This window comes from Muscardinus avellanarius, assembly GCF_963383645.1.
Source record: "Muscardinus avellanarius genome assembly, chromosome: 11".
NCBI classification, from domain to species: Eukaryota; Metazoa; Chordata; class Mammalia; order Rodentia; family Gliridae; genus Muscardinus; species Muscardinus avellanarius.
The window spans coordinates 30,520,415-30,545,252 of NC_137797.1; positions in this window are offsets into that span (position 1 = coordinate 30,520,415).

The following is a 24,838-nucleotide window of genomic DNA, read 5'->3' on the forward strand; positions in this document are numbered from 1 at the left end:
ACCTCCAGTCCTAGCTTGAACCATGTTTAGAATAGGACACATTTGATATAAAAGTTCTCAAAGGGTTAGAAAGGGTCAGAGTCCTTCCTCTTTGTTCTATGGTTCATCAGTCGGCTGGGAGTATACTGTACTCATGTCACAGTTACAGTTATTTGGGATTTTGAAGCTGAAACTACACAGGGGAATTTTCAGAATTTTGCCTGGAAACAGCTAATAGCATCTTCTGGCTCCCGAATTTCTTTAAAGGGAACGCTAAACAGCTATGATTTAAGCACTACACAATGATGCTATGAGAAGAGGGGCGCTGGGCGCAGTGCATTTACCTTCTGCAATGATTAAAAGATTGAGATGAAAATATAACTTCTAGGAGTAAAATGTCTACTTTAAAAAGTCATGATAATTAGACATGCCCTAAAATGTATTGGTAGACCAACTCAAAGTTTAAGATTTGTGTATTAACCTCTATGGGAATTTGATACATTTTAGATGACTTTATAGATTTAAACATAAGGGGATTATTTTAAAAATTACTGAATTTTATCTAGAGATAGCATGAGTCATTATATTCTTTTATTAAGATGTTTAAATCTGCTGTTGAGTCATTCTACCCATGTGTGTGATGGGCCGATGAGTTATGATGCAAACAATTAAGGCAATTAAGGTCTTCTAGACACAATGTTCTCAGGAACTATTTACCTACAATCAAGGCAGCTCGAGATTAGTTTTCTAATGTCAGAATATTATGAAGTATCATCAATAATGCTACTTTTCAGATATGTCTTACAATAGAAAAAAAATCACCTCCTGTGTCTCTGATTTTAATAACAAGTTTATGCTTTAATAACAAGTTTAAATTGAGTTTATGTTTAATTCCACTGTCTGAGTTATTCATTACCATGCAGCCTAGACAAGCAATTAAAACCTTGTGAAGAACACGTATTCCAACTTGCACATGAATGAACGACCTTTGGCAAGTCTTTCATCCTACCTGATACTCCCTGTTTTTATCTTTCTGATAAGGGATTAGAGGAGCTTCTCAGTGGGGCGGTGCAGCTGGAATCTCTTAGTTTCTGTTGGTCTACGGGCAATCCTGAGCATGGCTGTGCTTGTTTAGCTCCTCAGGTGATTCCACTGGGCAGTGAGACCTACCCAAGTAGATAATGTTAGCCTTCCAGCACTACTATTTTAAGATGCAATAATTTTTCTTATGTAACGTAGATCAGCAACCTTTATTATTTGAGCTGTAATTTGCAGAGTTTCGTCACCATGAGAGTTTTGAGGTGAGGTTTGGAATGTCATCGAGCTTTCCCTGTGAGAGCCCCTAGGAGCTTGTGCCTGTAGATGCAGGTAGAGGGGCTGGGGTGAGGGAGGGAGGAGCAGGGTTCCAGGGACTTTCAGGAACCTGGGGTAACAATCACTCAAATGCAGAGGTAGAATCGGACCTGGGTAGTAAGCTTTGCAGATATGCTGACACTTATCTGGGGGGAAGATGCAAATCCTAGGATTTCTAGAAAAGATGTAAGCCAAAATGTCTTAATAAATACATTGACATTTTCTTGAATTATGAAAGAATATAGGCCCGGAGAAACAAAAGAAACAGTCAGAAGAAAAAGTACAAGTCTCCCTTCTCTGCAAACTCAACCTACTATTTCCAGAAGTCACCTCTACTTACACTTTGACCCTTTCCAGATGTTCCCTTTGGATAAATAGTGCTATAAAATGTTTATGGAACCTACCCATTGATATGCTAATTAAATCGAAACCAAAATGATCATATTGTAATGCTATTCTGTGATTTTCTTCTTTCTCTATTTAATATATTAAAAAGATAGATAGATTCCAAGCCATGTACATGTAGCTTATTATTTTAAGGGTTGTTTAGTATTTTTTGTTGCAAAAATACAAAGTCAAAACAAAAAAGGAGGATTTACAATGTAGAAAATTTTCTAAATTTCCTTCCTAATCTGTAGTATCAGTGTATAAGCCTATCAAGAATATATAGTGTTTCTGTTTTATTACAACTATGTCAACCTGAGGTATTATTAATGTTTTAAAGCCACTTTTATAGTGGAATTGTTATTTCATAACAATAATTTGCATTTCTCTAATTATCAGTACAATATTTTAAAATAAGAAAATTTTAAAAAAGTCTCACCTGCCCCCCGCAAAAAAAAAAAAAAAAAAAAAATTACATAAGGTATCCAGTTAGATGGTAATGAACAAAAACAACTAGAGAGATAGATTGGAGAAATTTTAGGCAGAATGCTGGCATTAATTTGCATTTTCTAATCAGAAATGCATTTATTTTTCTCTTTGTCCTTTGTGCTTCTCCAATTTGAATATTCAGCAGGAGAAGAAGGCTGACTGAACACTTAGATTTTACAACAATAGTTAAGTGGGTTCCTTTCTTAGGCTTCGGCTCCATCTTTTTAAGGTGAAGCGTTCCAAGCAGAGTAAATCTTAATTTTGAATTCAGATGGCTCACTGCTGAAATCATTATGAGCACAGCGGAAATGGGAAATTTTGCAGAATATTTTACCTCTGTGGACAGATTGGTACTTTCAAGGGGCATTAGTGCGACGAGGGCCCACGCTTATCTCTGTCCCTCCCTTTCCCCAGCCTGTCATAGCCGAGGGTAATAGATGTCCTACACTGAGGATGACCCTCGACATGAACTTCCGTGCTAGCTGGCCACTACTTGGTTTTCCAAAATGATCTGTCCAGGCACATTTGTTCTCTCACCAGGCTTTCCTTTCCCCTTTTTCCTGTCCACCCCCTCTCTTCCCTTCCAAGCCTCCCATCACTCCTCTGGCATTATCTTCTCTAGCTGCGGGGAGCAACCTTCCTCAGCCAGCACGGTCACACGTTTCTGTCCCAGGAGACCCATCAAGGGGAGCATCCTCCTTCTCACTGTGGCTTTATAACTTGGCATCCTCACCCCCTTCCTCCCTCCTCCACCTCAGCCCCAGGGTTTGCATCATAACTCTTTGTCCTACATTAGTTTATCACAAATCTGGTCCCTTAGTCAACCGTGACTATCCGAGAGCATGTACTTGGACCACGCCATGGCTCTTGGCGCCAAGCAGAGTAGTATGCACTGTGTATTGTGAAACCCTTTCCTGGACATGTTGAGACTCTCTGTTTCTGCCAGGGCACTGGACCAGTGAATGAGGACACGTGTGACAAATCAGAAAATATTCCTGGAGAAATGCTGGAGAAGAGAAATTTGCGGTGAATGACTTTGACACAGTGAGGATCTGATGAAGGTCCTTCCAGGATGACCTCAAAATAAATCACTTTTCATTGTATTTTAAATTCAGGGATTGCTTAAGGTTTGGTTACTATAGTAGAGGTTAATTAAAACTGCCACCAGAAATATCTTTTCTTTGTTGGTTTTGTGCGGGACCTCTGAGCACGAGTTATACCTCTACTGCCACTGTAAACACAAACACTGGTTTGGTGACTAGTATTAGTGCTTTCACATACATCAAGTATTGTTCTTAGCTGGACGTGGTGGCGCATGCTTGTAATTCCAGTATTTGGGAAGCTGAGACAGGAGGATCATGGTTTATGGCCAGCCTCAGCTACTTAGTGAGTCCCTGTTTCAAAATAAAGAAGAAAAGATGGGGCTGGAAGCATAGCTTGGAGGTAGAATGCCCCTGGGTTCAATCGCCAGTACTGGAAAAAAAAAAAAAAAGTACTGTTCTTCTTGCATCCTTTCTGTCTTTGGTTGTGAAAACTCTGTCCTGCTGCAAGAGTTTTCCATTTGGTGCATGTGATTTCGCTGGATCCAGATTTGACCCCAAAGTGATAAGTTAAGCCAGTGCTAAGATTTCTCTTATCATAGAATAAGAGCCTGGATTTGTTAAGCCAGGCACTATTTAGCACAAGATACACACTTATACATATGAATATGCCTTACATTTCTCAACACATGAATTATTCGGCTTGGATTTTTTTCTCTCTACACTAGGAAAAGATTCTCTCTTTCTCCTGTCTATTATATAGCAAACAAGAACTTTCTCTTCTTTTCCTAATACCTCCCATTTTTAGATGATTTTTATTAGAGAAAGAATTCAAGATTTATTAGCATCATTTTAAATTAATTCGATGCATATGTCTCACAGTACAGATCACCTCATTCTAATACTTAAAAGTCTACTGCCAGCCGGGCGTGGTGGCGCATGCTTGTAATCCCATTACTTGGAGGGCTGAGACAGGAGGATCGCACAGGTTCGAAGCCAGCCTCAGCTACTTAGTGAGGCTCTCAGCAACTCAGTGAGACCCTGTTTCTAAATAAAATATAAAATATGTCTGGGAGTGTAGCTTGGAGGTAGAATGCCCCTGGGATCCATCCTTAGTACCACACACACACACACACACACACACACACACACACATACACACAAATTCTACTGCCTGTGGCTAAACATGGTGGCACACACCTGAAATCCCAATCTTGGGAACTTGAGACAGGAAGATCAGAGGTTCGAAATCAGCCTCAGCAACCTAGCGAGATTCTAAGCAACTTAGCGAGAGCCTATTTCAAAATGAAAGATAAAAAAAGGCTGGATATAGAATACAACTGAGTTCAACCCTCAGTACAAAAAAAGAAAAAAGAAAAACAAAGTCAAAACAAAAAATCCTCAGTGTACTGCCTGCATAACTTCTATCCTATGCTGCCTTGACACTGGGGTAAGAAGTACCGTAGGTACATAGGTCATTTGTCTTTGTTTCTCTCTCCCTTCAGGAAGAAGATCATTTTGCTGCATTTGGTTGTACTGACCACTTCAGTTTAGTGCACATTAATTGAAATTACCTGTGTATGCTACGTTTTACATAGTAATCCTGGATAGCATGTTATCCTATGGCTATTACTCTATTACGATAGATGTCTGTGCTCTTTAACATACTTGGAAGAAGAGAGTTGAACAGCATCCATTGCAGCAAAATTAGAAAAACATCGTCAGCTTCTTTAGACCACAAACTCTACCAGATTTGTTCCCTGCTAGATCCTCAGGACCTAGTACCCCGAGAGTGCTCCACAAGTATTTGTCAAATGCACTAAAAGATGAGACATATCGAACATTGAACGGATTCATAATATTATCCAAACTGAATTTTTTTTCCATCAAGTCAAAAATTTTTTCTGTGATGGCCAGATAGTTGTTTATGCTTGGTGGGTTACACGGTTCCTGCTGCAGTTGTTCACCTCTGTCAGCGAGATAGAAGCCATAGACAGTATGTGAACAAGTGCGTATGACACTTTTCTTATCAAACAGGTGACAAGCTGGATTTGGCACGCAGGTGGAAGCTTGCTGACATCTGCCAAAGGCCCACGACTTCTCACAAAATGCGAATGTGCTGTTGATCTGAATCAACTCCTTCTGATTAGCAGTGGTGGTGGAAGAAAGAGTGGAGTGTGAACATATACATACCTTCTCTCTCTGCAGCTCTGTCTACCAACAGCCCTGTGCAAAACATGCAGACCTTCCTTTTGTGTGTGTGTGTGTGTGTGTGTGTGTGTGTGTGTGTGTGGTACTGAGGATTGAACCCAGGTGTGTTCTACCTATAATCTACACTCCTAGCCCTATTTTATTAATTTATTTGTATTTTGAAACAGGGTCTCACTAAGTTGCTGAGGGCCTCGCTAAGTTGCTGAGGCTGGCTTTGAATCTGTGATCTCCTCTCAATACTGGGCTTACAAGCATGTTATCCCTGTCTTATCCTCTCAAATACTGGTATTACAAGCATGTGCCACCACACCCAGCTCATAGCTTCCTTTTAATCCACAAATTTATGAACAGGTCCAGTAAGTCTTAAGCATCCTTTTACTCTCAGATATTACCAATAGGAGTAAATTCATGTTTCTCTGTTTTTGTTGTTTATACAAAAAAATAAATGTAACCCTGGTACTTGAAAATCTGAAATAAGGAGGATCTCCCCAACTTAGTAAGACCCTGTTTCAAAATAAAGAATAAAAAATAGAGCTGGGGGTGTAGCTCAGAGGCAGAATGCCCTTGGGTTCAATTTCCAGTACTACAAAAAAATGAATGAATGAATAAATAAATAAATTAAATAAGTAAATAAATGGAAACCCCAACTTGGGGCAGTTCAAGGGATCACCTAATTGGATTCTACACTTTCACACAGTTGGTACCTCAGGGAAATAGGCTTATGATTCACAGGCAGTTAGTTAGTTGATTTACTCTGAATATCACGCCAGAACACCAGGGGCCAAATAAATATCTAGATTAAAAAAAAATTAGAGCCTCAGGAGACACCTGGAATAAAAAAGAGGTGAATGAAGAATCTGTAGGTTGTGTACATTCTGATTAATATTAAAATCCTGGGACAGCTTCTCTCTCAATAATATGGACTAACCACACAACACAGGAGCCAAACATTGTCTAGTCCAAAATATAAGAGCAGCAGGAGAGGCCTAGACCAATAGACAGGCAAAAGATTGATGGGGGAAGTGTTGGTGCTGGTGAGATAGAGTCCCTGAGACTGAGAGCTTGAAAGACTTCACTTGTCTCCTATGTCTTTCTGTCAGAGGTGACCAGAAAGAAGAGAAGTTTCTGTGAACACGGCTGCTAAATTGTCTTGTGCAGATTTAAATAAACAGCAAAGGCAGAGGCAGGGAGAGAGAGAGAGAGAGAGAGAGAGAGAGAGGAGAGGGAGAGGGAGAGGGAGAGGGAGAGGGAGAGGGAGAGGGAGAGGGAGAGGGAGAGGGAGAGGGAGAGGGAGAGGGAGAGAGATTATTATTTATTCTTGGTAGGAAAGGTTTCATTTGGTGTCTCTAATAGCTCGTTTTGTTTTCTTTCTTTTTGTTTTTTACCTGAAAAGAAGTTTTATTTATCCAGTTCTATATGGTATAAATTTACCTGTATTATGATTGTAATACATAATTTCTTCCCTCAGACCTAAGATAGTTGTGCATTCAAAAGTCTATAACATGGTGTTCTTGAGACATTGCTCATTTTTTTAAATTTATTTTTTATTCTTTTTTGGTATTGGGGGTGGAACCCAGTGGCTTTCTACCTCCAGGATATACTCTCAGATCTATTTTTATATTTTATTTGGAAACAGGGTCTCACTAAGATGCTGAGAGCCTCATTAAGTAGCTGAGGCTGGCTTCGAATCTGCACAGTCCTCCTGTGTCTCAACCTCCCAAGCGCGGGGATTACAAGCCTGCTCTACCACGCCTGGCATACATTGCTCATTCTTTATTTTTTATTTTTATTTTTTATGATTTGAATTTATTTATTTTTAAAATTTTTATTGCTGCATTGTATTCATACATCATAATGGGGTAAAAAAAATCTTGTGTAGACATACATGCACACATAGCCCAGTTAGCCCCTACCCCATCCCCACCCCATTTCCTCCCCATCCCCCCTTCCCATGCTCGGCTTAGTGGTTGACATCTATATGTTTGTTTAAGTATATCATGTGCTTTAGAGTTTCCTTCCCTCCCATCCCCTCAGTTAGGTTGCTTTATTTGCTCCTCTATAGGATTTCCTTTTTCAACTAGAGTTCCTCCTATGACCCATTTCTCCTTAGCTTTCACATATTAGGGAAAGCATCTGATTTATTATTTTTTGTGACTGACTAATCTCACTTAGCAATCAATTATATTTCTATGCCTCTCCTCCGTTAACCCTTTTCCTGTTTGGCAAATGTTTTATAAATGTCTCTTTTTCACACAGAGAAATAATCTATTTCTTGAATTTTTTTATACATATCTGTTGCCCCTCTGTTCTTTTTATTCATGTTCTCTTCTTTCCTAAACTATGTAGCTCTTCTCTGCTGCTGTTCATCCTTAATGATTCAGCCCAGGTATCACCTCCTGCTCCAGAATCTTCCAGCCTCTAGATGCCTCCCCAGGCAGGCACTTGGTGAATATGTCTATCAGTGCTCTCATGAAATTATGTGATAATTATCTATGAGTGTGAGGTTTTATTTTTGCTTTTGTTTTTGTATTGAATCATCTTGGGGCCTTACCTATGCAGCATCCCCTTACATATTTAGCCTTTAGTAGAATGGGTAAAATTTGACACTAACATTCAGAGAGGCTAAACACGGTACCATAACTAGATAGGTAGGAATGGACAGATGGGGGATTCTGGCCTGAGTGCACCCTGGCTCCTTAAACCGCTGCCTCTTCAGATCAACCTACTTTCCTGGTTTAGGAATGCCTGGCCATCTGCGGCAGGCAGTTAGATAAGAACGGTATCCAGTCCTTTCTCCTGGGGTTCTCATCTTTTTCTCTGGTTTCACTTTCCCAGCCAAGGCTACCATCTGGTTCCTTGAAGCAAATCTCCTGGTGGAGCTGATGGAACAGATTCCCCGGGAGCTTCTTAGACCCGGCGAGCGTCTCGCTTGGGCTTCTCTTCTAGGAAGGGTCTCTTCTTTTTATTTCTCCTCTGACTTGACTATTCTAACTCCTAATGCTTAAACTTCTCCTGAGAGCTCTGCCCTCAAAACTGCAGAAACTGGAGATCCTCTTTTCAGGCTCTTTCTGTCACACAGAGCTGTTAATACGACAGTGTGTCACTGAAATGATCTCAGGGCTGACTGAGAGTCACAGAGGGATTGATGGTTTTTTTAGTGTTAAGGGAATTCATATGACTACTCAAGTTTATCTGTGACTTGCTGGTTTTTCCTAGTACCGTTTGGCAGAATAGAATGCACGAGCAGTACACTCATGTACACACACACACACACACACACACACACCTCTCTTTGATGCCACTTTTCCAGACAGCCCCAGCATTTACAGCAGACACTTGAGAAAGAAGTAGGCTGACACTGATGGTAGCAGCTTGTGATAGAATGCCTTCGTCCCCCAGGTCTAGCCCCTTGTGGCAATAGACCACTGAAATGTGGTGAATGTGACTGAGAAACCGCCATTTTTAATTTCATTTAATGTGTAAATTCGTTTGCATTTAAGTAGCCACATATAATTAGTGGCTACTGTATCAAACCAAGCCAATTTAGAGCACCTGTTCTCCTGATTTCAGTATGGGAGTTTATATCGATTTTACTTTTGGGTATTTGAATGATAACAGATTGAACATAGAACATTCATTTTTTATTAGACTACCTTTCTTCAAATTTTCCACTTGAGGATGACCTGGAGGGCAATTCTTGGGGTATCCTAAAAGCCTGAAAATCTTTGTGAAAGGGGGAAATGGCTTCTTTGTTGAATATGAAAATGAATTCTTAAATATAATGCATACATTCCAAACATTTGTCACACACTTTTGAAAGCTGTGTTGTATGCAGGAAGGCAGAGAATTTATACTTTTATGTGGAAGTTCAGGGGAGGTTGAGACAAGGATGGGTGGAGAGGAGTCCTGAGTTTGAGTGGGAGCAGGGTGAGCCCGAGTAACTCAGTCTCTCCATCTGTCCGCTTCCTCTTTTGTAAATTAGACATTATAATAACACCTACCCAAGTGATCCTACAGAGTTTCTGAGATTAAATGACAGAACAGAGAGGCAATCGCTTTGAAATATTCTATAAGGATGGTACTTCTTGTTAACATTTTAATTAATGTCACTCTTCTGTAGTCCTCCCAGAGCAATTCGGTATGAAGAGCACCAACACGGAGGAAGAATTCCCTTCCTGTCTCACCTTCTATTGTAAAGTGACTTTGAAAGTGGAAGAATTTGTACACTCATAAGCATGGTAAGGAAAGAGGGGTTGATTTTGTGTTAACCACAGACATATTTGAGTGTGCGTTAGTGGACTCCACAGCTCTCTAAACCAATCTTGATTTGGAAGTCAAATCTCAACTGAGATGAATTTTTTTTTAAACCTAAGCCTGCCTCACTTTTAAGTTTTACTTCCTCTGTTTTCTTAATAAAAGGTTTCAGAAAAATGTGATAGGCTTCTCCCTTCATTTCTGATGAGTCACCCGCATCTTATTTTGCCATTGCCGGTCCTCTAAACAAAGCTTCAAGGCAAGGGAATAGACAATCTGGAGAAATAAAGCATTGCATAGAGTGGAGAAAAAAAATGACAATATCTACTCAATGTGACTTCAGCACAGTAACCACTATTGCGCTTGTTTATGGATGTAAGAATGATTTTAGATGCAAACCTACTGCTTTATTTTTTTTTCTGCTTCTCTTTAAATGTCTGTCAAGTTATCCTCAGTGAAAGCAAATTATTCCAGAAGGCAGGGGGAATCTCTATCACTGTATTTTCTGTACTTCGTGAATATCTCAGTGAATTTCCAATTTCTTTCATTCAGCTCAGAATATTCTTAAAAAGAAAAAAAAATCGTATGATCACATGCTAGTGTATTTTTTTTTAAGTTTAAGCTTCACACTCTTATCTGATATGTTTCATTTATATTTTCTACTTTCTAGGCTGAAATTGTGTTTTTCTTTCTTTTCTTGCAATACCGTGGATGCAACCCAGGGGCACTCTATCACTGAGCTCCATCTTCAATCCTTTTAATTTTTGTTTTAAGGACGAATCTCAGCTGCGTGTGGTGGCATATGACTGTATGCCCAGTACTTGGGAGGTTGAGACAGAAAGGTCTTGGGTTTGAGCCCAACCTCAGCAACTTAGTGAGATCCTGTTAAAAAAAAAAAAAATATATATATATATATTATATATATATATATTATATATATATATATATATATATATATATATATATGAATAGGAGTATAGTTTGGGCTCAAACCCCAGTACCCCCCCCCATACACAACAAACAAACAGACAAAAAGAGACAGGATATCGCAAAATTGCTCAGGCTGGCCTCAAACCTGTGATCCTCCTGTTTTATCCCCCAAGTACTGGCATTATAGGCATATGCCACCATGGCTAGTCTAAATATTTTTTTTGGATGACAAATAAATAGATGTAATAGTTTAAGAAACTATTGAAATTGACATATTTGTAAACATTCAATAATGAAAGTGCTATTTCATTCTAGACAATGAATGAGAGAATGCATTTGCAATCCAGTTTCTTCCATTTTGAGCTCATATACTTTATATTTGAAAATCTGAGCCAAGCCTGAAATCTAGGTGTTTTGTGATTTATGTACAAATATACTTTTAACTATTATGCTGTTCCATGCTCTCTATGATGAACATTTGTAACTGAAGGCCTTTCACATGGTGTGAGGTTCTCTGAAATGTAACTCCGCGGATGGGTATTCCAATATGGATGGATGTCAGAGGGGTTAAATCAGATGTTACATGAATCACAAGGACATGTTTTCATTTTTAAGATGTGTGTCAGTTGATCTAAATTAGACCAGGCTTTTAAGATTTCAAGAGACAGAAGTGAGCATTATGCTTCCTCTTAACTGGAAAGAGAAAATCTCAAAGGGCTGAAACAAATATCCTGAGAGTACAGCTAAGCTGTATTCAAAGAAAACATAGTGGCTTTGCTTATGCTCCAGTGTTCCCACAATTATTCTTTGGAAGCAAATCTGATGTTTCAAGCAATATAAAGCTGCTATTTTTGGCATTGTTCTTACTGTGGTTTATTGGGAGCCTTCTATGTGCCAGACATGGTCTTAAGCACAGCATCTCATTTTATTCTCTGACATGCTTTCATGACATGGTTATGATCTTTAGTATATATTGTGTGTATATATCTGTGTATTTCATATATATATATATATATATATGAAACTGGAACTCAAATGGGGCTGGATCAAGTTAGCAGACAAATAGTTTTAGCAACTAGAGATGTCGTTAGATCTTACTTACTTTTTAATTTTTATTTTGAAACAGGGTCTCACTATGTTGCAGAGGGCCTCACTATGTGGCTGAGGGCCTCACTAAGTGTCTGAGGCTGTCCGCAGACTGTGATCCTCGTCTCGGCCTCCCGAATGCTGGGATTACAAGCATGTGCCGCCATGTCTGGCTTTACTTTCTTTCTTTAAGGAATGAAAGAATGAGGTTTGTACTATACACCACTTAAGGGAAGAATGTGGATGCAGAAGCCTCACACTTCTGGCTTCGCACATCTTCCTTCCATTCTTTCTTTGCTTGTTTAAATTTTACTAGTTTTCCAGGGCTCAGTCTAAATACCACCTTCTCTCTTATTTCCTGTATGAATTTCTCACTCTTCTCTTCCCTTAGCACACTGCTAATATTCTATCAGAACACTGGCAATAATGCATTCATTAAAGGAAGATGAGTGGAGTGCCATTTTGTACCTGGAACAAGAGTTGATTGTGATACAGTCTGTTTATCCTTGAGCCAAGGGCCTTTGCCCTGTTTGGTTTTGTCTCTCAAAGCAAGTACCTATCAGAAAGGCTCCCTGGCAGGTACTCCAGAAAGATTTGCATATGTTTATGTTCTGGCCACTCACTGAGCCACTCCAACAGCATCAACAATTCCTTTTTTTAACAAAATCCTTTGTAGACAGATGATACACTTAGGATACCACACTCATGAGTTGGTATTGGGCGATCCCCACATTTAGAGTTAGGTATACTTTAGTTATTGCCACAGACTGCCTTATAATGCTGTCAATATTTATTCTGAAGGGTTTTCTGCCTTCAAGAGTTTTTATTTTTTATTTTTGGAGGGTGTGGTGACACACACCTATAATCTCAGTATTTGGGAGGCTGAGACAGGAGGATCATAGGTTCAAGGACAGCCTCAGCAATGTAGTGAGGCTTGCAGCAACTTAGCAAGATGGGGTTTCCAAATAAAAAATAAAAATAAGGCTGGGGGTGTAAAAAGAAGTCTTTTTTCTTTTTAATTTATCCAGGAGAAAAATATTATTATTACTAAATCTTTAACACCTTCTAGTTTCTATTTGCAGACCTTTTATGAGTTGCAATGACTGGAGATAATAAGAACGAAACCGAAACACCTAGGAGCCATTATTCCTAGGATGAATTGAAATTATATACAAATAAGGAATCTGGAAGATTTCCTAGTTGCCGCAAATTCACTGAAGCACTCGGCTATAACATCATCATTCTCCATATTCATCACGTTAAAATATGAAGTGACTTAGTTATTGGGAATGTCAAGCGGGTCTACCTACTTTTCTATTTATCTAGTCAGATGAAAAAGCACTAAAATGCTTTTATTAAAGTCCCTAAAGTCTCCTAAAGGTTTGTTCATATGCCTATGCTTAAAATAATCATATATTAAAGTAAAATCAATATGTATCAATTATATATTATATATGCATTTACAAATGTGGGTATGTAATGCTGATATTTACGTTGTTTGAGGCCGACATATTAAGAATAGTGAGGTGTGTAATTTTGTCGTTTTGTGAAATGCAGATCGATGTGCAATTATTTATGGCTGTTCTGATCAGGGCAGAACATCTCAGTTAAAAACACACAGATAATTAAGCTTAGTGAAAGATTCTGAAACTATATTATCATCCATAGAAGTATTAGTAATTCGTGACTAGGAACATTCTTCTGTATTATTTATTTTTTAGTTATGAAGCACAGGCTATAAACAATAAGGGTGATTTCTTATATATTAATAGAGCTTATAAATTCTTCAAAATAGTTTTCATTGAAAGGAGAAATTAACATTTAATTAAAGTGCTAGTTGTGTCAGGAAACTGTGTTATCTCATTTCATTGACAAAACTACTCATTTACATATAAATCCTCTTGTCCTCATGGTAAAACTTAGGATACAAACAGGTACATTTTGGGATGCTGAAGTACCCAGCACCTGACTCATGCTAAGCCAGTGTTCTACCAATGAGCTAAACTCCTAGTCCCCAGATACATTTTGAACTTGTTAAAATTTGCCCAGCTAATACAGCACAGAGATGATATTTAAATTTAAGTTTTTGTCTGATATTAAAGTTCTTGTAAACTGCCTGGCTAGCTCAGTCGGTAGAGCATGAGACTCTTAAAGTTCTTGTACACTCCCCTTAAAAATCAATCACAGTGAATTCTAGTGATTTTCAAAACCTAATTTCTATAATATATATATATATATATATATATATATATATATATAATACTCTTCATTGTTCAATACTTGTACACACATTAGAAAATTAAGATTAACTTGTATTGTTTAAAGATTTTCCTTTTCTTTTGAAGGTTAAATTTGGTTCAGATAGAGAAATCTGCAGCCAAGCACCTCCTTCCTAACTAGAAATTCCATATTCAGCAAATATATGAGCAATTAACCTGAATGATATAAACACTCCTTCATATGTCCACCCTACATATAGTAAAATTTACCATAAGCATTATTTTTCCAGTCAGAAAACATGCCTTTGAGAATCTCCCTGAAGATTCCAAAGATTGCATAAAAATGCAGTCTTTGGGTTCTAGCCACACCCTGATAAAAGCTGTCAAGTGAAGTCAAGTTGTCTTCAACAAAATTATCAACTGTTTAAAAAAACAGGAACTATTTTTTATTTAAACTTATTTTGTGAATCTCAGATATTAACATGAACAGAATAATGTACATATTTGTAGAAACTTGTTGGAGAAAACTTTGTAACTCAATATGCAAATCGACAGTACATTCTTTGAACTCATGTCAAAGCTTCCAGGACAATAGTTCTATACAAGAATATGTGAATGACTAGCTATTTTATGAACAGAGAAGAGTTAAAAGCAGCATATTTCCTTTGGCGAAGTCTACTTCTTTCTACACGTAAACCCAGCCCCAGAACGGTGGCCTTATATACTTGCTCTTGGAATTGAGAAAAAAAAAAAAAAAACTAAGGTATAATCTACTGAGTGCTCTGGGGTCATAGGAGTTAAAGTTAAGTAGTAGACACCTTTGGAAAATTTTGAGTTTCAACGCTCACATGAGACTGAATACAAAACTTTTTTTTTTTTTTTATTATAAAGACCATATGTTGCCCTTCCTCCAGGCTGGTGATACCAAAGATAGGGACTAGTGATGTTTATTCAGGCTCAGACCCAGATGGCATTTAGTAGATTACTGCTGCAAATGTCCTAAAAGGTATTTCAGTGCATGAATGAGCCAATGTGCCTCTGAAAATACCTTTCACTCAGGGACCTGATGGGTCAAGCAAGGTAAACATTAGCAATATCAGATAATTACAAAAATTAGCCAGTCTCTCAACGATCTCATGAACAACTGAGCCAAGACATTTGGGACAGATTGGCCCATAGGTAGTTATAGCTGGGGGGCAGTTGGTGAGTATCAGTCCTGGAAACTTTTAGGATGGCTCATCTTACCTTCTTACGGACACCCAATAGACATGGAGCCCTTTGACTGTATGAATCCAGCCTGGGGAACATGCAGTCTAACCTAGGAAAAGTCCTGTTTGCATAACCTGCTTGTTTAATGTCTGAGGTGCCAGGTATTTAAGGAATTTTTTAATGGAATTTAAATTGACCTATTTTCCCCTAGTTGTTTATTACCTAAGAGAGTACCTCAAAAATCTTGATGACTCAAAGTTCCAAACACTAGAAATGAGATCTGAAAAAGTGGGATATCCCACTCAGTTCAGAAAATTTTAGCTTTTAATGGAGATGAGATGGCTACATGAGATAAATGCAAAAATGTGAATATTCTCGTGATGAGTGAAAGGTTTTAATACCGGCATGATCAGTTTGACCAAAGCCCTAATTCTAGAAAACTTTCATGAGGGAAATCTTTGTAATTATGTGAGTTCCAAAACATCTGCTCCATGGAACGATGAGGTGCTGCTTGGGTCGGTGTTGTACCAGGGTAAATTTATTTTGATTAAAATTAAAATAGTCAGGGAATTCAGAATTTTAAGAGGCCCTATTGGACAATTAACTTCTTTGCTGAACTCTTAAAAAAGTATTTGTTGGGAATGGACATCATTTATCTGGCATGTCTTACCCTTAGTGTATTTCCAAATAATTTCTCAACTGTGGGCTAAGATATGAGTATTACGTTCTATTTTCAGAAATTGAAACATTTAAATAGAGATTCAAGTACAAGATCATAAACAGAATATTTTAAAACTAGTTTTATTTTATTTTATTTTATTTATTTTGGTACTGGGGATGGAACCCATGGTTAGTCTACTTCTGAACTATCACTCTAGCACTCTGTAAAATTTTTTATTTTAGAACAGGATCTCAGTTGCTAAGGGCCTTGCTAAGTTGCTGAGGCTGTTCTTGAACCTGCAGTCCTTCAGACTCAGCCTTCCAAGCACTGGGATCATAGGCATGCATCACTATGCTGGGCTATTATTTATTTATTTATTGGTGGTACTGGGGTTCCCGGAAGCCCTTCTACTGCCGGGCTACACTCCCAGACCGACACACACACACACACACACACACACACACACACACACACACATATATATATATATATATATATATATATATATATATATTTTTTTTTTTTTTTAAACAGGGTCTCTTAAGCCAGCAAGGCAGGCTCCGAACCAGCGCGATCCTCCTGTCTCTGCCTCCCAAGCGCGGGGATTACAAGCGTGCGACACCACGCCCGGCCCTATGCTGGGCTATTAAAACCAGGTTTTAAATATATTCTAGGAGCAAGATTGAAATGTTTCTTTTGTTTTTACCTTTGAATAGATTTGTGTGTTTGAGTTGTAATTAAAAAAAAAGCCTAATTGCTCATTCTTAAAATTTAGAAAAGGATCGATTTTTAACTAAAAAAAAAACATAAAAATTACAAAATAATGTCCCTTGACAGCCACTTAGCATCAATTTAAGTACAACTCCAATTAGGCTTCTTTTCATTAGTGTGTGTGTGTGTGTGTGTGTGTGTGTGTGTGTGTGTAAGAGAGAATATTAATGGTCTTAGGTTTTTAGAAGCATGTTTTCCCTTCACAATGTTTTATTTAAATAGAAAAGAGAGGAAACAAATAAACACCCAAATACTCAGTGACTTTAGTGGATTGGTGTTGCATAGTAAGAGGTTTGCTAGAAAGAAAATAGAAAACTGGGTTGTGGAAGAAACAAAAGCAAGGAATGGAAGCAGGCATGCGGTAGGTGGTGCTGGACTTGTCATTAGGAAGCAGGTCTGCGTGAGATGTCCTGCATTTCATGTCAAACTGGTCAAAGACACCATGGCAGGTGGTTCAGTGGGAACCAGTTCATTTCTGTTTGTATTCCTTTAGCTTTCTCAAGGTGAGAGGAATATCCCATATCTTTGCAGAACTCCAGGGAAAAGCATGGAGATAGGAGGCACATGGATTCTATTAACATACGAATTCTGTGTTGAGTACACATTCTGTTATTTGCTGGTAATCTATCTGTCTAGCTTTCTGTGAACAGTAAGTCTCCACCATTGTATGGCTCAGTCCATTGTTTACTTCTGATTGAAAAACATGTTCAATTAAGATATTTTTCTTTTAGATCTAGTGAGCAAAGACCACTTACTCATGCAGAGGTTTACATTTTGGGGCAACCCTTTTATTTACACCATGGATGACAGTTTTTCTTTAAAGCAATGTTTTGGGTTTATACAATTTTCAGAAATCATATCAAAGTATGTATTAAAAACGGTTACTGTCAGGTTTCCTGCTTAGTTTGACAAAACTGTCTTTTACCTTCCATAAATTCATGGATAGATGTTAACATTTCCATGAATGAGATGTTTTATTGGGTGAAACAGGGTGGGTCTGGCTTTTAAGCTGCAGCCCATTCTCAGGATCAATCCATTTCACTTTTTAATAAATGGCTATAGGAATGATTATGGAAATGTTTATAGGATAAATATTATACCATTGAGCAAATCATTAAGCTCTCAGCAAGTTATTAACCTCAGTTTATCTATCTGAACAATGAGAATAATAATTTTTTTCTTAAAGGTTGTGGTGTAGATTATATGAAAAAAGTGTGAATTACCAGTCCCCAGTAGGTGTTCAATAAATGATAGTTATTCTCAGTCATATAATTTATTTTTAGACTCCTATCACTTTGACAGAGGTTCAGATGGGACCAAGTGGAACTCTTTCCCCAGGGAGACAAGCCTGCAAAGAAATAAATCACACTGCTCACTGAATGACTATTAGGATGATAATAAATATGGCTATGCTGTTCCTGGTGAAATAGTCCTAATGATTACCACGCTCTTATTTTCCTCTTTCAGAAAATGTATGATTATAGCCTTGGGTCAGTTTGACTTATACCCAGTTTTTGGTCATCAGGGCCCATTGCTAAATGCCTTTAAAAAATAGAATTCTGCCAGAGAAGGGATCTTTGAATAAGGCAGTATTTTCATGTAAAGCTGTAAAACTGAAACTTTTTTTTATTAATAATAGTTTTGTATTTGTGTCAGAGGATAGTACTAAGCAAGGTATTGTTTTAAAAAATTCTGTGAAGAAATAACTCCAATACAAATGCATTTTTTCTTTTTTAGATTTTAATACTTAGGAAAAAGTAAGATGGGTCTTTATATTGTAAATGATTAGACCATTTCTCATGGCTTTTTTCCTCCTCTTAAGAGACATGTTAAATTTTAAATTAAATTAAAAAAATACTTATTTGTTTAGTTTTTTGAGAAGTATATTTTATTGATGTAAATGTGGAATGTAAAAATTTTCAAGATGAATTGGCCAAGGGAGTAAATTGGTTATTTGGGCTGCAGGCTAATACTCATAGCCAGTCGGTAACATCCTTAAGCCAGTAGACATGAGCTGTTGGTTATAGTAGCTCTTGTCACAAATACACAAGATTCAACCGGTTCAGGTTCTCCAGGGTCCAATAGTTCATCACAGGTAAACATCTGTAGTCAGATGATTTTATGAAACGTGTCAAGAAGATCTAAATAACTTTGTATCATCTATTTTCTTGTTATTTAATTCTATCTGTGGTGCAGATATGTGTTAAAGGGCTTTAAACAATATGTTCACAAAGGAAAAAGAGGGCCCATTTATTAATTTGAACAAGTAGTGGTTGATGATGTCTTGTGCTGGGATCCCTATTAAACATTAGATTTAATAAAGATTTGGGCTCAGGCCTGATTCCCAAGCTTACAATGATCCTCCCAACTTACTGCTGTCCTTTCTAAAATAACTCAGCTAAAATGCAAAGCAAAAAAAAAAAAAATTAGAATCCTTATCTTTGCTGATCTTCATCTGTATCCTTTTCTCATCCCTCATCTTCTTGCCCTGCATCCCCGTCATGTGCCTTTGTGGCACCCATACCTGGATGTTCTTCATCTTCCTCTCTGGGTCTCATGCTCCAGTGTGGATAAACCTTCATTCTGTGCTTCTCTTGGTCATTGTTTCCCTTCAGAGAAGAAAGCATTGACATAGATAGTAGAAAAAACAGCACACATCGACTGCTTTATAGTGTGGACTTTGCACTTTCTTGGTTTCAGTGTCATCTTCTGCAAAATAAGCCAGGGATGGCCATCCAATTCTAGCATCCTTTAAATCCCTACTGTGAAGGTGCTAGAAATTAATGCACACATTCCTGCAGCTGGCATGCCTGGATTCAAAACCTCTCCAGGATTTATCATGGCTGTGACCATGTTTAATTGCTTCTTCTCTAAGAGGCTCAGTTTGCTTATTTGTGCCAGAGCATAATAATTTCTCCTTCAGATTGATGCTCTGAAAATTTGGTGACACACACACATGTAATACTGAAATAGTTTCAGGCACATACTAAGTGCTCGATATATAATAGCTACTATGAGTAGCCATTCCTACTAGCATGTGTTAGGTTTATAAAGTGCTTTTGCTTACAGTATTTCCATTAACTATGACAAAGGTCCAGATAGCAGGATGAATAATGAGGCCCAGAAAGGTTGTTAACATTGTCTTACAACGAACTGTCGATGGTAGTTCAAGAACTGGAACTCAAGTCTCATTCAGTGTCCTTCTAACTACAGGAACATAAGAATGCATTTACAATGCAGTTAGTTTCTGATTTTTTTTTGTTTATAAGATTTTCTAGGAGATGATTGCTGATGTGGAAGGTGTTGAAATTTTTACTCTCTCGTTACCCAGCATAATCATGATGTGTTTACTGCTCTACTTAATCTGGAAGCAATATCCATATTCATGTAGAATTTATACTAAACTTGAGTAAAGTCTAATGTCAAAACATGTTGTTCTCCATCACACACATTTCAGTTTTCTTCTGGGGACCTAGGTTGGAATGTAGAATGTTTCCTAGCAAATTTTATTTGAGAATTAATATGCACATGAAAGCTATTGATTTATTTAGGTAGAAATGTGGCATGCCTAAGAAATTCTGCAATGGTAGGATGGACTGTGAGTATGCACACGTGTGTACTGTGCATCCCCTGATAAGTATATGAGAGTAGTCAGTCATCTTTTGAAAGCTATTCTAATTCATTTCTGTGAAATACATTAATCAACATTCCCATCTAAACTATGTACTTGGGGAGAAGAAGTTCAATTGCAGGGCTCACTTACTTGGAGTGAGTAATTTTTGTGCCTACGAGGATAAGAATAAGGGCAAGCACAGAAAGCTCTTCTTTTCCTTTGTGAGGCTGTGACATCTACTGACCTACACCTGGCAATTCTCTGCGACAAAAATGTGCAGAAGAAAATAGCAGTGTGGAGACAGACAAGAGTGAAAAGGCCTGGGAAGAGGAGCTGCACGGGAAGTACATTTTAGAATGTATGAAAATGGAGCATCTTATTTATTTTATTTTAACAATAATAAAAAAAGAGAAAAGCACTGCTCAAAGAAGAAATATAATTTGAGATGGGCCAGGAGCCAAGCAGGACAGAGCTGTTCAACAACTCTTCTGTTCTCCCTCTTCTAACCAGACTTACTTTGTTTCCATTAGGAAACGGCATTATTAGATACTGAAAGATAGTGCATACCAGGTACAATTCTAATGCCTTCATTGCTTCATTATTGAATTTTTTCTTTCACAATCATAACAGCCTTAGATGGTGGGTGTCTTGGTTCCTTTTTGTTAAATAAATCCCTGTGAAATTTATGTAGTTTTCACAAAGCAAATAAGCTTACAAGGTCAGAGTTTGCAAAAATTTCTGCTGTGTTCTGAGGCTCCTAATCTTGACTCCCATGCTCATCAGCATCTTTGAGTGATAATTTGGGTACTAGTTCATTTTATGTGTCAACTGGGCAAATCCACAGGATCCAGACATTTGGTCAAACATCATTTAAGATATTCTGGGAAGATATTCCTAGAAGAGATGGATATTTAAATAAGTTGATGTTTAGCCAGTTTAGCTGGGCGTGGTGGTGCACGCTTGTAGTCCCCGCACTTGGAAGGTGGAGACAGGAGGATCACGCAGGTTCGAAGCCAGCCATGCTGGCTTAAGCGACCCTGTTTCCAAATAAAAATATAAAATAGGTCTGGGAATATAGCCCAGACGTAGAAGGGCTTTCAGGAACCCCAGTACCACATACACACAAAAAAATCAGTTGATGTTGATTAAAAGAGTTACACTCTGTAAGGTGGGTGGGCCTCTTTCAATCAGTTGAAGGTCTAAATAGAAAAAAGGCTTATCACCCCAGAAGAAGACGGAATTCTACCAAGAGCCAGTTTTCTGTCTTGGACTACAACACTATCTCTTCCCTGTGCCTCCAGCCTGCTGGCCTACCTTGTAGATTTCACATTTGCCAGCTCTAAAAGAAGCCAATTCCTTCAAATAAATCCCCTTTTATGCATATATAGGCACATCCTTTTGATTTTGCTTCTATAGAGAACCCCAAGTCATACAGAGGACCTCTTCATTTTTTCTTTCCGTTGGGGTGAGTTGGCTCAGAGATGAGCCACAGCAGGTTTGTCTGGCGTTGCTCTGTGGTTCATGGGGCCTAGAATGGGGCACAGTTAACCTCTGGGAGCTTTCTAAGGGAAGTCATGGTGGAGAGGAGCACATGGATCTTCTCTGTTTTTGATTCAGGAAACACTCTGTTGTTAGTAGTTAATGAATTCATTCCAGTTTATCTTCAGACCATATCCAAAAATCCACCCAGGGTTAATGCACATCTGATATACATTTCTGTTTCAATCACATTGAATTGACAAAGCTTATAATATGTAATAGCATTATTGCCATTTATTTAATATAATAGGGACAGAATACAATAATATAATATTAGATTAGATTAATATAATAGAGACAATAATATAATATTATATTAATATAATAGGGACAGAATACAGCTTTACACACAAAAACAAGAATGTCTCAAGATCGTAACTGTTAGCTAACCAACAAGAACCACCACTAAAAAATGTAAAATGTTTATTTATCAGTTGGTATACATCCTCACAAAAAGCATGTGAGTGCATGGTGTATGTACATATGTCAGTATCTATGGATTGGTTGATTCCAGAGATTAACTTGTAAAAGTTAGGTGCTGTCAGATTTTTACAATCTTTTATTTGTCTTATTTCCCATTACAGATTACCTTTGAAATATTTTGGAATTTAGTTCAGCCAGACAAACATGTACTAAAAAAGCAGACTAAGAAAAGTTAAAACTAATTAATGAACAAAGTGAAATTGAGAGTATTTTGCAAAAGCTTCTTGATGGCTTCAGAGCCATGAGCTTGTTTATTAAAAACTATGTTTCTAGCCGGGCGTGGTGGCGCACGCTTGTAATCCCCGCGCATGGGAAGCAGAGACAGGAGGATCCTGCAGGTTCGAAGCCAGCTGCGCTGGCTTAAAAAACCCTGTTTCCAAATAAAAATATAAAAAATACGTCTGGGAGTGTAGCCCGGAGGAGGGTTTCCAGGAACCCCAGTACCACCAAAACAAAACAAAACAAAACAAAACAAAACAAAACAAAACTATGTTTCCTATCAGCTGTAATGAAAAGAAGCAACATCAGCTCCATAAACAGAGGTCACCATGTTTGGAAATGGACACCGTGGCACAGTATTGTCTCTCATTCCTAACTCCAGTTCTGGACAATACAATCTCCCCGGGAAATTTATCCCGGGAAATTACTATGACTAACCACACTAAGGTCTGGAAAAAATCAGGCCAGGTAGAAAGTAGTCAGACTGTGGCGAGCAGACGACTTTGGTTAAAGCCTAAAATAGAAGGAAGGACACAGGAGCGGTTCTAGTTCTACGTGTTGGCCAAGATGTGCGTCATTGCCTCTACGAGGGCAGCAGAGGCTGAGAAAAGTGCTGGAAAGTCCCAAAGTGGGACGGGTGCCAAAGGAGGAGTTTCTCTGTGACCCTCACCCAAGACAGCCAGGGCACTGTCAAATTTGACTCGAGGCAGTATAAACTAAACGGATAGTTCAAAAAAGAAGAAGAAGAAGAAGAAAAAAAAAGACCAAGTTTTTCCTTAGTCTTGGTTTCTTTCCAATTAATCTTGACTTTCCTGACTCTCAGCACTAAATATGTTCAATTCAAAATAGTTTCTATGAACACATACACTGAGCCAGTGATCCAATGATTATTTTAGCCTGGTAAAATAAATGGATAAAATTCAAAAACATGGACCCAAGTCAAACATCATCAGGACTTTATATCCATAGCATCTTGCAATCTCACACAGAATCTGCCAGAACAAAACGTCTAATTGGTTTAAAGTTCAAGTGGACTCTAATATTACAAACAAATCTGGGTAATTCTCTGCAAGTTTATTTGAATGGCGCAAACTAAATTGATGAAATTTCTTCAAAGAGACAAGTGTTTAATTGATACCAAATGATTGAGCGTGTTGAGTTACCATTTGTTCTGTGGTTTAAGCTTCTGAGCATGTTAGAGGAAATAAGCCTGGGCCACATTTGGTAGATCTCTACAGAACTCATACACACATCTTTCTGCTAAAAAATAACAGGCATCTTTTTGATGATGGCAGAGAGGCACATCCTCTTTGATATATCTCTTGAAGGGAGGACGGGTGTGAGCGGAAGGCAGCAGGATGTGGGTGTCTGACTCGGGATGCAGGCCAGCCACATGATGCACATGTTGACATCAGTGACGGCTGGGACAGTTTCCCCGGGTTTTACACTAAGAGAAGCTGAGCCTGCTCCTGTGAGCAGCACTGTACACCACACACAGGGCAAGACTCGAAGCATCTCTCCCGGTCCTGTTGTCCACGGGGTCTTGGAGGGAAACCAGCACTGTCAACTCCCTTTCTCTCTCTGTGAACTGCCCTTTCATCTGACTGTCTTCACAGCTGTCACCCAACAGTTTGCTCACAGAGAAAACACAGTTTGCTAAGAAAGGCATGCTTATCATTCAGCTACCTGAAAGAGAATAACTTCCATTCCTCCCTTCCCCTTTTTTGTTACAACCTCCTTGATAATGATGGAAAGGTGCTGCCGCCTCAAATACACAGCGAGGCTCTAAGTGAAAGAGGGATGCCCCATGCTGGGTACCATGTTCTTCCTGTTTGTGAGACCCTCGCCCAACAGACTATGGGCACAAGTCATGTTCTGACTTATACTTGTTATCTGTGTACAAATCTTATTCTTCCAACTTTAGACAGGAAATGCATCCTTCTTACTATCTACAGCGGCTATATGCAGCCCTGAAATTAAATTATGTTAAATTGAATAAACTCCAGAGGCATTTTAATGAAAAACGATAAGCATGTTAACATGTTACCTATTTACTGAGTGGCTCCTTTGTTCTAAACTCTGTCCTAGATCTAAGTGATATGAATGTGAATATTGCCAAGTTCCTGCTGTGAACACAGTTGTGTGTGTGTGTGTGTGTGTGTGTGTGTGTGTGTGTGCCAGAATAGAGAGAGAGAGAGAGAGAGAGAGAGAGAGAGAGAGAGAGCAGAGTATGGTGGCAGAAAAGGACATGGAGGAATGAACGCTTCCTGGGACATTTGGACAAGACATTCAAGAGAGGCAGAGTTGCCAGGTGTGGTGACACACACTTGTCATCCCTGTTCTTGAAAGGCTAAGATAGGAGAATCACAGGTTCAAAACCACCTCAGTGGCTTAGTAA